The sequence below is a fragment of the Lutra lutra genome, chromosome 1, assembly GCF_902655055.1.
Source record: "Lutra lutra chromosome 1, mLutLut1.2, whole genome shotgun sequence".
Classification (NCBI taxonomy): Eukaryota; Metazoa; Chordata; class Mammalia; order Carnivora; family Mustelidae; genus Lutra; species Lutra lutra.
In genome coordinates, this window is record NC_062278.1 from 49,385,340 (window position 1) to 49,400,646 (window position 15,307).

At 38.5% G+C, this 15,307-nt stretch overlaps 1 protein-coding gene across 1 annotated transcript in view; it reads left to right on the forward strand.

Moving 5' to 3' along the window:
• The first annotated feature begins 14,042 nt into the window (after positions 1-14,042).
• The window catches only part of TMEM45A (transmembrane protein 45A), a 65,565-nt gene continuing 64,300 nt past the window's right edge, over positions 14,043-15,307 (forward strand). Inside the window, exon 1 of the mRNA XM_047723194.1 lies at positions 14,043-14,293. The gene's annotated coding sequence lies outside the window, so the exon portion shown is untranslated. The remainder of the gene's footprint in view (positions 14,294-15,307) is intronic.

A 15,307-nucleotide genomic window follows, 5' to 3' on the forward strand; every position in this document is an offset into this window, starting at 1 on the left:
CCAACCTCTCTAGTTTGTCAATTTTCTGCTTGAAATGTGGCAATCAGGGGCTCCTGGGTGGCTCAGTGGGTTAAAGCCTCTGCCTTCGGCTCGGGTCATGATCCCAGGGTACTGGGATCGAGCCCCACATCAGGCTCTCTGCTCAACAGGGAGCCTGCTTCCTCCTCTCTCTGCCTGCCTCACTGCCTACTTGTGATCTCCGTCTGTCAAATAAATAAATAAAATCTTTAAAAAAAAAGGTGGCATCCATAAAAATGTAAATGAAAACAAGAGGTCATTTAAAAATCAAATTCACGGAAGTTTTAAAAAATTAATTCTCAGAGCTTGGGGAAGGTGAGATGTGATATTAAAAGTAACAATTTGTTTAACCTTTCTTGAAAGTAATTTTTGTCTCAAGATCATTAAAATATCATCACTATTTGACCTACTAAATTTCCTCATAAAAATCTATTCTTGGGGCACCTGGGTGGCTCAGTGGGTTAAAGCCTCTGCCTTCAGCTCAGGTCATGATCCCAGGGTCCTGGGATCGAGCCCCGCATAGAGCTCTCTGCTCAGCAGGGAGCCTGCTTCCCCCCCCTCCCCCGCCGTCTGACTCTCTGCCTACTTGTGATCTCTGTCAAATAAATAAGTAAAATCTTAAAAAAAAGAATCTATTCTTAAAAAATAATAATGTGGAATAAAATACTTTTACATAATGCTATTTTGTACAGCATTATTTTATTTAAAAATACCATTTTAAGGGCGCCTGGGCGGCTCAGTGGTTTAAGCCGCTGCCTTCGGCTCAGGTCATGATCTCAGGGTCCTGGGATCGAGTCCCGCATCGGGCTCTCTGCTCAGCGGAGAGCCTGCTTCCCTCCGTCTCTCTGCCTGCCTCTCTGTCTACTTGTGATCTCTCTCTGTCAAATAAATAAATAAAATCTTTAAAAAAAATACCATTTTAAGACAACCTTATTACGGTGTAATTGACATCTAATAAACTGTACATATTTAAACTGTACAATTTAATACTTTTTCTTTTTTATTGTTAAATACACATAAAATTTACCAATTTGATAAATATGGACACATGTACACACTTGTGGCCTTTCATAAGTTCTCCCTTTCTTTTCCCCATAACCCTCCCACCCTGCCCCATATCTATTTACTTTCTGTCACTAAAGATTAACTTACATTTTCTAGAAATTTATGTTAGTGGAATTATACAGAAAGAATTTTTTTGATCTGACTTCTTTCACTCTGCCCAAGTATTTTGAGATTCATTCATGTTGATTATTGCTGAGTAGTATTTCATTCTATGGAGGTACCACAGTGTTTATCCATTTACTTTTTTTTTTAAGTTTATTTATTTTATTTTAGAGAAAGAGAGAGAGGAAGCAGAGCAGAGGGAGAGAAAGAATCCCAGGCAGACTTCACGCTAAGCATGAGCCCAAGGTAGCTCAATCTCACCACCCTGAGATCATGACCTGAGCTGAATTGGGCATTTAACCAACTGAGCCGCCCAGGCACCCCTATCCATTTACTTGTTGATGGACATTTGCATTGTATCTAATTTTTGACTATTACAAATAAGGTTGGGAAAAAAAAAACAAATAAGGTTGGTATATATTTTGCACCAGTCTTTCTGTGGACATATGTTTTCATTTTTTAAGGGATGGAATTTCTGGGTCACAGGGTAAGTGTAGTTTTAACTTTTTAACTTTTTTTTTTAGTTTTTTAAGAACCTATCAAACTGTTTTCCAAAGCGGTTGTACTATTTTATATCCCCACTAGCTATACATGGGAATTCTAGTTGCCCCACATCCTTACCAACTCTTGATGGGGCCAATCTTTTTAATTTTAGCCATTCTAATGTTACTGGATAGAGGACCAGTTCTGAACTCAGGTTCTGCAGCTTGCTGCTTGAAAGGCAACACTAGAGAGATGCACATTGGTGGGAAAAGGAAGGTTGTTTTATTCAGGAAGCTGGAAACCTAGGAAGATGGTGGACTAACATCCCCAAAACCGTCTCTCCAGTCTAGGAGTAGCAGGAGGCTTCTCAAGGAGGGAAGCATGGGAAATGGTGACAGGGCTACATGCAGGAGAAGCTGGTACTGAGCAGTTGATCGTTTGTCCTTTAGGATTCCTCCCCTCTGGCAGTAATCGAAACTCCCAGGTGTCTCTCAGTGAAGGCTATCCCTGTAGTCCAACATGCCATGCCCTGGCAAGGCAGTCACGACAGCCACCCTGTACCCAGAATCTCTTATTGAGGATACCATGGTCAGTGGTGGATGTTTTTGAGTGCGGTCAGGCCTTACCTTCCGGAAAGTCTGGTCCTTTTTCCTAAGGCCAGCAGTCTGCAACATGTCAAGGGAAGTAGGCTAGTTCTGCTGCAAACCCTGGGGTTTAGTCAGCAAGCAGAATGTGTCAGCTTGAAGCAGGTTAACCCTCAAGACCCATTGGAATGCTCTTACACCAGCAGGTATGTAATGGTACGTCACTGTAGTGCTAGTTTCCCATTTCTCAAATGACTAATGGATGATATTGAACATCTTTGCAGGCGTTTATTTGCTATCAGAGTTTTTTTTTTGATAAATTCTGTTCAAATATTTTGCCCATTAAAAATATCTGGGTGGTTTAAAAAATTGTTTTGAGTTTTAACCGTTTCTTATATATTCTAAATACAAGTCCTTGTCAGGTACGTGATTTGCAAATATCTTCTCCCAATAGATGGCTTGTCTTTTCATTCTTTTAATAGCGCTTTTCAAAGAGCAGAATTTCTTTATTTTAACGAAGTCCAAATTCTCAATTTGTGTGTGTGTGTGTGGGTTGTGCTTTTGGTATATTTCAGAGATCTTTACCTAACCCAAGGTCACAAAAGATTTTCTGCTATGTATTTTAGAAATTACATAGTTTTAGGTTTTACATTTAATTCTGTGATCAATTTTGAGTTAATTTTTGTACATATTGCAAAGTATGGACAAAGATAGGTTTTGGAAAAAAATTTTGTTTTTTTTGCACATGAATTCACCCCATTGTTCCAACAATTTGTTGAAAACTCTATCCTTTCTCCATTGAATTTTCTTTGTATCTTTTTCAAACATCAATTAAGTATATACATGTGAATCTATTTCCTGACTTTCTGTTTTGTTACATTGACGTATTCCATTGTTTTATTTTAAAACACCAGTTTTAATAGTATAATATACTACATGTTGATTATTGAAAACTGGAAGACAAGCAGATAAAAACAATTCAAAACCCAACTACCTAGACATGTGTGATTAATATTTTAGCAATATTTTCCAGTCTTTTGTAGGTATTTTTTCATATTTATGTTAGGAATAAACCTTAAATCTTTTATGAAATTATATAACAAGTGGTCTTATTTCTTTCTTTCCTCCTGTCCTTCCTTTCTTCCTTCCTTTTTCTTCTTCTTTAACACGTAAATAATTTAGTCAAAAGGTCATTTGATAGTCCTTCTTCCTCCCCCTCTCCCCTTTCTCCTCTCTTCTCTTTGCTCTTCCTTCCTTCCTCTTCTTTCTCCCTTCCTCAGGCCTAAGGGTTAGAGCTATGGTAGTTGGTTCACATGCATGGGTAGGTACGTGTAGGGTGTGTCTGTGTACCGCTTGGCAAGTCTTAGGACTAAGGAATCTGCTGGGTGTAGCCAGAAGATTAGATACATTAAGGAGGATTGAGTTAATAAGTAAATATGTTGAGATTCATGAGAACCAGCTGTCTCACTGTTACAGGAATGAGGTTAAAATATGGAAAGTGGGAGAGGGTGTTGAGTAAGCCCTGTGATATTGGACTGAAACTGAAGCAAATATGTATGTAAGTCTCTCCGTGTGTATATACATGTGCATATATATATATATGGATAAATGCATATATATACACACATATATACATAAATTTCTCTTTCTAGATAATTCACATGTTGCTATTATTTTCAGAACCATTTGAGAGCAAATGGCAGACATGATGCCCTATTACCTCTGGGTAATTCAATGTGTATTTTAATTTTTATTTATTTATTTTTAAATATTTTATTTATTTATTTGACAGACAGAGATCACAACTAGGCAGAGAGGCAGGCAGAGAGAGAGGCGGAAGCAGGCTCTCTGCTGAGCAGAGAGCCTGAAGCAGGGCTCAATCCCAGGACCCTGAGATCACGACCTGAGCTGAAGGCAGAGGCTTAACCCACTGAGCCACCCAGGTGCCCCTCAATGTGTATTTTTTAAAAAGGATAACATTGGGGTGCCTGGTTGGCTCAGTTGGTTAAGCCTCTGCCTTTGGCTCAGGTCATGATCTCAAGGTCCTGGATGGAGCTCTTCATCAGGCTCCCTGTTCAATGAGGAGCCTGCTTCTTCCTCTCACTCTCCCTGTGTGTTCTCTCCCTCTCTCTCTTTCTTAAATAAATAAAAAACCTCAAAAAAAAGAGATAACATTCCGCTGTATAATCATAATGTAACCATTAAAATAAGGAAATTAACATTGTTTAAATATTACCATACATATAATAGAAAATATTACCATATATAATGATGATATTCTTACACAAACATCCACACACATACTTACTCCAGTAAGAGGGCCTAGAAGCAATGACACAATAGCAGTGAGCACATCTAGCTCCTGTCTTGGTTTCTAAATACCATTTTCCATGACAGGGAACCAGAGATACTTAGAGAAATAGTTGACTCCAGGGTTAAAGCAGATAAAAATGTCAGTTGATCTGGGAACATCATGTATCAGAAAGTGAAGAAATGCACAAACAGTAATGGATACATGTCAAAAGGAACCACACTGAAGGGAATTTTACTTGCCAAATCTGGGTCAATTTAAGACTCAAAATAAAAAAAGATCACAATATTACCCATTATAAAATAGGAATGAATTAATCCATATAGATTAATAAATAAGCAAATAAATGGGAAAGAAGGGAAAATGTATTTTATAGTAGAATGCTAACCACATAGCTTCAAAGTATTTTCCCACAAAGTACTTATTACTTATGTAAGAAGTAATTATATATTACTTCTTAATACTTATACTATACATAGTATATATATGTACTACATATATACTTATGCTATATATATTATAATATATTACATATATTATATATTATATTATATATATTACTTATGTAAGAAGTAATATACATATATATGTAGATATATATCTATATCTATACCTATCTATATATATATATATAGTTAACTTCACAGTAGAAAACCTGTCAGACATCATCTTACCAAGGGATAAAATTAACATCACCAGTAATAAGGCAAATCAATATCGTGTGCCTCCTGATCTGACACCCTGAGAAAAGGCATAATATTTCCGTGGTATTCCTGCCAGAAATGTGTAAATAATTTCAAATGGAAGAGATCCTACAAACTAACTGACATGTACTCTTCAAAAAAAAAAAAATCTAGGTAATAAAGACAAGGAAACACTGAAGGACTGTTTAAGATGGAAGAAGAGCAAAGAAACGTGACAAATGCATACAAAATCTTGTATTGGATCCTGACCTATAAAGTACATTGTTGGAAGAGTTGTTGAAACATGAATGTTTGGAATAAATGGTAACACTTTATTTGTGTTAATTTTCTGATTTCAATGCTTATACTGAGGTTACACAGGAGAGTAACTTTGTTTTAAGGAACTATACATTAAAGTACCAATGGGTAATAGAACATTATATCAGCTTACTCAAATGGTTCAGGAAAACACGTATATATATTTATGTTCATATGTATGTTCGTATGTTCACAATATGTTCATACTATGTTAATATATATATGAAATAGAGATAGTGAGCTCAAATTTGGTAGTAAAATGTTAATAACTACAGAATCTGCATAAAGAATGTGCAGGAGTTCTTTGTACTGATCTCAATATCTTTCTGTAATTTTGAGATTATTTAAAAATTAAAAGTTGAAAATGCATAATGTAAGAATACTCATTGTAAAAACAAATCTAAATAGCATTCTAGTATATGTAGTAGAGAGTAAAAGTCATACCTAGTACCAATCTCCTGACATAAAATCTCTATACATTTATAAACAGTTAAAATAACTGATATTCTACTCTTTTTCTTATTTAACAATATATTGTGAACATCTTTCATGTCATTATATATACATTGTTAAAATTTAAAAAAAAAGAGACTAGCCTTGAAAATCCCCTAGTAGACAAAACCAGTTTTAGTCATACAAAAATTGGTTTACCTTCTTTTGAAGATTTACTTATTTATTTATTTATTTGACAGAGAGATCACAAGCAGGCAGAGAGGCAGGCAGAGAGAGGAGGAAGCAGGCTCCCTGCAGAGCAGAGAGCCCGATGTGGGGCTCGATGTGGGGCTCGATGTGGGGCTCGATGTGGGGCTCGATGTGGGGCTCGATCCCATGACTCTGAGATCATGACCTGAGCTGAAGGCAGCGGCTTAACCCACTGAGCCACCCAGGCGCCCTGGTTTATCTTCTTTTGTAAGACCAACTTGACCTCAGTCATTTCTTGCTTATGCCTCTGAAAACAATATGCAAAACTTAAACTGTTTCCCAATTGGTATGAAGCAACCATTGACTAATTCCCTATCAGATAGGAAAATTCTAGTGTACGTGCTGCCGAAGCAAGCACCAGATAGGAAAATTCTGATGTAGCCAATCACTGTGAAGAATAAACTGTTTTCGCACTATATAAGCTGCCTTATAACAACATGCCTGTGAGCCTCATTCCATGTTTGAGTGTCCTGTTTTACAAATTATCTTTTTGGTGTGTGCACAATAAGCTTTTTACTAATTACTGCTTTGGGGATTCATTGGTTTTACTTTGTTTCTGAACTTTTGGCATTTACTTAATTTTTCTTTTTAAAGACTTACTTATTTTAGAGAAAGAGGGAGAGAGGGAGGGGCAGAGGGAGAGAATCTTCAAGCAGACTGCCTGTTCATTTTTTATCCCATGTATTTCTGCTTTTATCATTTCCCTTTTTCTACTTTCTTTGGGTTTAATTTGCTCTTCTTTTGCTATATTCTTGAGGCAGATGCTTCAATCATTGATCTTCCATCCATTCTAATATTTTAAATATGCATTTAATACTATCAGTTTTCAACTTCCCTACATTCCAAAAGTTTTGATACGCTATCATTCAGCTGAAACACTTTCTTGTTCCCATTGTGATTGCATTTTTGGCCCAAGTATATTTTTCAAATTTTCTAAATAGTGTATATATTATATTTACTTTCAGCTATTGATTTCTAGATTTATTTCATTGTGGTCAGAAGACATAACTTGTTTGATTTCAGTATCTTTGTAATTTGTTGATTCTTATTTCATGGACTAGTTTGCAATCAACTTTTGTAAATGATTCATGTGTGTTTGAAAAGAATATGTATTATGCAGATGTTTAGTATGATTTGGTGCAGTCTATAAATGTTGAATCATTAATTGTGTATTTTAAAATTTTCTGCACTTTTAGAATTTTGATTTGTCTATTTGCGTTATAAGTCACAGAGAGAGATTATTAAAATATACCATATGATTATGGATTTGTCCCTCTATTCTATAGTTCTGCCAGTTTTTGCTTCATATAATTTGAAGCTGTGTTATTGGGTGTGTATGATAGAATGGCTGTATCTTCCTGGTGCATTGAATCTTTTATCATTATGAAATATCTTTATTATTTTTAATGTTTTTGGCAGTTAAGTCTATCTTGTTTGGTTATTAATATAATTGTATTAGTTTTCTTTTGGTTAGTGTTCACATTTATTTTAGATTTTTTTGGTAAACAGCATATAGTTTCGTGTGTGTATGTTGTTTACTCAGACAATACATCTTTTGTTTGGTTCATCTACATGTAATGTAACGACTGATATAGTCCATATGTAATGGAAATCTACCATATTGCTATGTGCTTTCTATCCATCCCATCTGTTCTATGTCTTCTTTTCTCCCCTTTATTGACTTGCAAAAATGTTTAGTATTTTTTGCCATTCCAATTCCCTCTTCTGTTAGCTTGGTAGTCATAGCCGATGCCTCTGGTGCCTCATGTCACGTCCCTTGAGGCCACTTCAGATTTCTAAGGCAACTATAGCAGGTAATTCCTTGTGAGCACAATCTTACCTCAGGTGAACAGCATCTCACATCAAGTACTGAATGTGGATCTTTTCTCTTTTGCCTCAGACTTCTCTGAGGGAAGAGGAGAGCAAGTATGGTCTGGAAAAGCAGAAGAATTAACACCTTCAGGGCTAACTCTCAACCAGTGGATAACAGGAACTGGTGAATAAATGCTCCAGGTTCCCGTTCTTCAGGAGGACAATTATGAGAAGCATTCTGTAGGATTCTCAGGTGTTTCTTGTGCTAATCTCTATTAGCCACAATAGTGACCTTGATAACACACCCTATTAATGGCTCTTCCTCCTTCTTTGTCTTGTTCTCTCTTCTCCCTGGCTTCTGCTTCCTGAGATCACCTAGCAACTAAACTACCTGCACCAAATTCTCATCCCAGGTTCTGATTTTTTTGGGAGGGGACCCAAACTAAGACATATTACTGGAAATAGTACTGGAAACCTGATAATTAGGATGGGCCTCTAGAAGTGGATCACTTACTGGTGAGATGACAACAAGGATCCCATTGCTGTGGAGAAGGGGCAGGGATAATCTCTGGCCTGGTGTAGCATCACAGTTAAATTCTTTCTCTTCATGCATTGGGATGAAGTATAAGTGGAAGAGGAAACACTGGATTACACCATAGGGTCAGCACTTGCACAGTATTAGATTAGATTATATGAATTATAGAGTTGACAGGCTCTTGTTGGTTGCCTTGAAAAACTCAAAGAAGAGAATGACAGGCTCAGTTCAACTGGCTATAAACTTGATCTAGGCTGTAGAAGCAGGAAGACCTCAAAAGGCGGTGTTTAAAGGGACAGTCATCTCTTGCAGGGATCCATACATGGTGATGAAAATCAGAAGCCCAGGATTTAGTAGAAGACTTAATAGACCTGTGAAGTAAACTGAATAAGTAGTCTTGATATGGCTCCTGTGCTAAAACCAGAGCCCTGACTGAGAAGTGAGTATCCGAGGATATATTTATGATTGTACAGACTGCCTTGGCCCATGAGGAGACAGTCTATCATCCTTAATAATCTGGATATGGATGCCTTTGAGGAACAATATCATTTTAGCTAGAGTAATTTGGGGCCATTTTTTTCTAATTGGATGACTGCCGTCATAGAAGAAGATTCCAGCAAGTTCCACATAAGTAATGAGTCATTTATTCCTCTAGGAAGCATCTTCAAGTAACTAAGGATAGTCTCAGTTCTGAGAGATCTTCTTCTTGGTCTGAGAGTTACATGATCTGCTGGTGGTGTTTGTTTAAACACTTATAGGTCTCTTGTCATAATTCCTAGGGTGCAACTCACTGTGTTTTGGGGAGGGAGGTAAGTTAGTGCCTGGCCTTCACTTCAAGAAATACACTCTTGGAGATGCACACAGTGTCCCTGGAAAGACCATGGTTGTATCAACTCAGGGGAGTCTGTATCATTGTGGGGTAGGAGGCATAGATTGACAGTGCCTCCAATGTCGCCTCCTAGCCAGGAGATGTTAGGCCTTAGGGATAGTTGAAGCTAGTCCCTAGTTTGGAAAGACTAGCCGAGGATAGTCAGTCCACCCTGTCCTGTTTGTCTATGTCACTAGCTCATGGGATGACTGAGAATGGGAAGGAAGAAAATATTCAGAGGTGTTGACATGTGTTGTCAGGGAATGTGTAGGAGCTGGATTCACCCTTTGTTTCCAATAAACTTTATGGTGAGGTTAAGGGAACAGTTATTAAATTGTGGTCAGGGCTGTTTGACAGCAAATGACGTACCCACTATGTCATCTAAGATGCTTGCAACAGTTTAGGAGAGTTGCGTCACGGCATTTTCCTTGAGGAGACAGCCCCCAGCAGCAGTTCTGAAAGACAATGTATGATTAATGTTCCCATCTACTCCTCCCTATGTCCCAGGGTTTATGGTGTCCTTCCCTAGGGTTGTTGCTGTCCTTTTGTCTCTACAAAATCAGTGTGTCCCTTCTAGTAGCTATAACCTCACCTCTTTTCTAATCATACCCTCTTCATACCCACATCTTTTGTCTAGATGGTCAGATGCAAGAAGGAAAAACACATCTTAATAATAATAACTTACAGAGAGATCCCTTATGTCCTCCAGTTGGGCCTGCATGGGAGACTCAGTGAGCACTGTACTCAACCAAGATTTCATTATTCTTATGATCTAGGACCATGTCAATCCAACAAGAGAAAGCAGGTGGCTGAACCAGAATGAAATTTGAATCCTCCAGGCCCTCTTTTGGCCAGTCTGCACCTGGAAGCTATACCAACCTAGATGGCCTAGTGTTGCCATTAGGGGAAAGAGTGAAACATTCGTGCCCAAGAATGGCCAGGGCAGACTTCTGAATATTCAAAATACTTTTGTATCACCCTCCACCCCTTCCATCCCAAACATGACCCAGGAAATGGTTGAGAGGATATTATCCCTTACTGGAAAGAGCTGCATTTTTGCTCAGTGACCAAACTGCTTCACTAGGTTGACCAGAAGGAGGTGAGGGAGGTAAAGTCAAAAATATTTTTTTAATTAAGCTTTTTATTTTGTGATCATTGTAGATGCACATACAGTTATAAGAAATAATACAGAGAAAGCTCGTGTACCATTTGCTGTTTTCCTCAATGGTAACATTTTGCGAAATTATAGCACAATATGCCATGGATACAGTCAAGCTACAGAACATACCCATCACCACAGGATCCCTCAAGTTGCCTTTTAATAGCCATACTCATTTCCATCCCCAACCCCACTTCCCACCTCCTTAACTCCTGACAATCATGAAGCTGTTCTCCCTTTCTATAATTTTGTCACTGTAAAGGATGTTATAGAAATAAAGTCACAACATATATATGGAAAACACCTAGCCTTTTACATTAAGTGTAATATTAGCAATAGTTTTTTTTTTTTTTTTTGTGGGACAAATTGTGGACATTCCTCTCTATTTCTCTGTTTCTGAGCATTTTTATGGTACTGAATTTTGTGACATGTTTGTTCTGTATTCACTGATATATCTGTGTGATTTTTAGGCTTCTTCTTTAGGCCATTAATATCATGGATTACACTGATTGAATATTAAATAAGCCTTCCATCCTTGGGAAAAAACCCACTTGGTCATGGTGTATAGTTAGTTATGTTTATATATTGCTGCATTCTGTTTGCTAACATTTTAAGGATTTTTGTATCTATGTTCATGAGGGAAATTTGTCTGTAGTTTTCCAAGTCTGAGACAATGAGACAAAAAGAAAACCCAGGGAACTCACCATCATGTCATTCCTTGGGTCCCTAGATTATTAGCTTGTCTACCTGCTTTTTACAAACTTTCAAAGTCTTCATATGCTTATATATACAAGCATACCTTGGAGATATTGCTGGTTCAGTTCCAGACCACTGCAATAAAGTGAATATTGCAATAAAGTGAGTCAAATGAATCTTTTGGTTTCCCAGGGCATATAAAAGTTATATTTACACTATACTATAGTCAATTAACTATTAAATAACATTATGTCTAAAAAATGATGTACATGCCTTAATTTAAAAGTTCTTTGTTGCTAAAAAATGCTACCATCTGAGCTTTCAGCAATCACAGATCACCATAACAAATATAATAATGAAAAAGTTTGAAATATTTTGAGAGTTACCAAAATGTGACCTGGAGACAAAGAGTGAACAAATGCTGTTTGAAAAAATGGCACCACTAGGCTTGCTCAACACAGGGTTGCCACAACTTCAATTTGAAAAAACAAAAACGAAACAACAAAAACCAAAAAACCAAAACCCACAATATCTGAGAAGCACAACAAAGCTAAGCACAATAAAACAAGGTGTTCCAGATATTAAGTCAGGATTTTTAGTTGTACTAGCAGGGCAAATTTAGAAAATTATGTCTACTCCATTTTCTTACAAGTAGAATCTCCCAGGAATCTTTTTTTTCAGTAGACTTTTGAGGAAACTGTTCCAATGGTTAATATCAGATTCTTGTCAGTGGTAATGAGTGTGGAAGGTTGATCATATATACCTTGACCATCAGTCCACTGTTGAGTGGCTTTTTAGATTAAAAAGTGCACTATCACCAGATTACAAATGTTCCAGAAAGCCACACTCATGACTAATTTCATTGGCCAACTCTCCTTTGTGGATTTCCATGACTCCCAGATGGATAGAATATTGTTAATCCACTCAAATATTTTTTTTACTTGGTGAGCAGGGTCCTAAATTTTTGGAGAGTTTGTGGAGGTGTGATTACATAGTAATCAGGTACCTAGACTACAGTGTCTGATTAATCCACGGATTCAGACTGACTTTAAGGTGGTTCCCCCCCCCCCCCCAATGATCTTCACCTCCTGGCTTTTAGGAACTGCAGAGCTAGACTCTAGAAAGTAAGGGTAGCTGTTAGGTGACATCCCAAAAGAAACGGAGAACTCATCCCTGTAACTGCAAAGAAATGATTGCTGCTAACAGCCTAAGGGAGCTCAGAAGCAGATACTTTTCCAGTTGAACCTTCAGATGAGAATGCAGCCTGTCAGACATATTGATTGCAACCTTGTGAGACTCTAAGCAGAAGATCCAATTAAACAATGCCTGGGCTCCCGACCCTTAGAAAATGTGCAATAATAAATGTGTGGTGTTTCAGGCTACTAAATTTGTGGTAATCTGTTACACAACAATAGGTAACAAATTTAACAACCATGAGAACATTATCTGTGTAGTGAAATCTTTGGACATCAGAAGGTAGAGGCATGCACTCAATAAATTCTGATCCACTCCTCCCCTCCCTGACAAATGGCAGGTAAGATCATAATGGTAATTCCCCATGATGCAGTACCACAAACATAATTTGGAGACCTTGGTAGCATGCTAGAATAGGCTTCTCTGCATCTTGGTAGTCTCATCTGAAAATGGAGATAATTATAGCATTGACTTGATAAGATGGTAGTAAGAATTATATATGATAATGTGAGTAAAGCAGTTTAGTACAAGGCCTGGGACATTTTATGGTGTGTGGCCCAAATGAATGATGCTCTTGGCATCTTAGTGACTTAGAGAGGTCACATCTCTATCATGTCCTTACATTATAATTGCAATTGATTTGCAGACCACCCCTCTCCACCCCAGCTAATCAACCAGTCAATGATTTCCCCATGATCAAAGTATCCTTTTGTGCAGTTCTATCTTAATTCTCACAAATAAAGCAATATTTCCCATTTTTCCACAACTACCAACACCCATCAAAAAACTCCAAGCCAACCAAGTCTTCCAAAGCACTCCTGTAACCACCACTGGGCTTCCCCGCGGAAACAGCCACCTTCCCCGCTAATAATGACTTCAATGAAGGAATCATTAAAATTATTTTCCCCAACAAAAGAATACTGTCCCCAAGAAACAGTCTCTTGAATTTTATTATTGGCTCTCCAGAGAAAGCGGCAAGAGTGAAGTCCTCAGGCGTGGCCTGAACGCGTTTTGGGGGCGTGGGCATCCCGGGGCCCCAGTCCCTTCCACTCGGAAATGCAGGGGCTTCAAGCCAACTCTGGCGTGCCTTAATTTCATCCCAAGAACAGACTGCAATCATCATGTTTAAACAGACCAGCCTAACGGCCTAAAAGCATGGGTATAACGCGAGCCAGGGCAGGGGTAAAGTCGGGGTGCGCAGGAGCCCCTCTCGATCCCGGACCCCTCCCGGGCCTGCTGCCGCTACTGAGTGCCACATCAGCGCCCGCGCTGCACTTCCAGATTCTTTTCGAGGATGGAGCGAACTAGCCCGGCGGGCGGGGGCGGGCCGAAACACTCGAGAGTGGCGGGCTGGCTGACCAATAGGAGGCCAGCGAGGAGTCGCGGCCACCAATGAGCTGGAGTTTCGGGTAGTCCCGCCGAGGTTCGTGCCCCGCGGGGGAACCAGATGAAGCACATCTGGACAGCTGCGCTGGGGAACTGTGCGGCCCCCTCGCGGGCCCGACGTCAACTGGGCACGTCCCCCACGTTCTCTCCTGCTAGCCACTTATTATTATTCATATTCCCAAAGAAGCAACCGAGGATCAAAGCTTAAACTTTTCTCCTCCGCTGAGACGGGGCCAGATCCCATCCAACACACAGTTTAATTTTCATGGGGCTCTGGGATCAAAAGAACAGAAACAGCAACAACAAAAGCCCAGCCGCAGTCTGATTTAAAACTGGCAAAGTGAGAAAAGTAGTGTTGAGTAAACAGACCAAGTTGGGTAAGTTCTGGAGACGTGCTGGATATCTTATTTCTCCCGCTGTGATCTCTCTCTCCTGCGTCTTTTTGCTGTTCTCATTATCTACTCTTCATCAGGGAGATGAGAAGATCGCTTGCTGCCACAAACTGCACATACCCCCGGCTCCCTTTCCTTCTGCTTTGCTAACAATTTAATTTCATTTTTTTGGTTACTTGTGTGTTATTTTCAAAAATTTCCTGGGAACAGAAATTTAACTGGCATCTCGTTGTAAGCCTCTCCAAATCCCAAAGTGGAATCTACTGAAAATTTTATTTTCCTATTTCTTTCTGTGGGAACAGAATATATATTTGTAAAGCTGAAATCTTTATCCACCCCCACCTTCCCTGTTTGGATACAAGATTGAGAAAGTTACCAGACTTATTCTGAATTAACAAAACTTTTGCTTCTGTTAATAGGATGTTTAATATTAACTTACATTCTGAATTTTATAGGTAACTGCTGTTTCACATACATGTGAATGTGGTTGTAACGAAATACATCTTTTCTATGTTCTCTTATCCATAGTAGGGGGCCAAAATCCTTTACTATTGGTCAAAAACTCATTAAACATGTGACAGACAATTGTGTGCATCGATAACTTATAATTGTATGTTAATCCCAAATTCTATCAAAGTAATATTTAGAGTGATAATTAGATGTGTATACTTGCAGATAATTGTGACACATATTTCAGAATTTAGAAAAGGAAATGATGGCAAATGTTGAGCTAGTGAATGGCCTGAGGTTCATTCCATTCAAAATATCTATGATTTGTTTAAACAATGTTTTGGATTTGAGACATTGTCATATATTATTTATTGTCATGGCAGATCTAACCAAAACTGATGTGTAATTTCTGGTTCAGAAGCAATGGGTGGAGATTTAGTGCCATAATTGCCAAGTTGCAGAGTGTTTTTGAGTCAGAACGGTGGTGCAAACAGTGGATGGAACAGTTAAAGTGGTTTTCAGGGATGCAGGGTTAGAAGGAACAGAGTT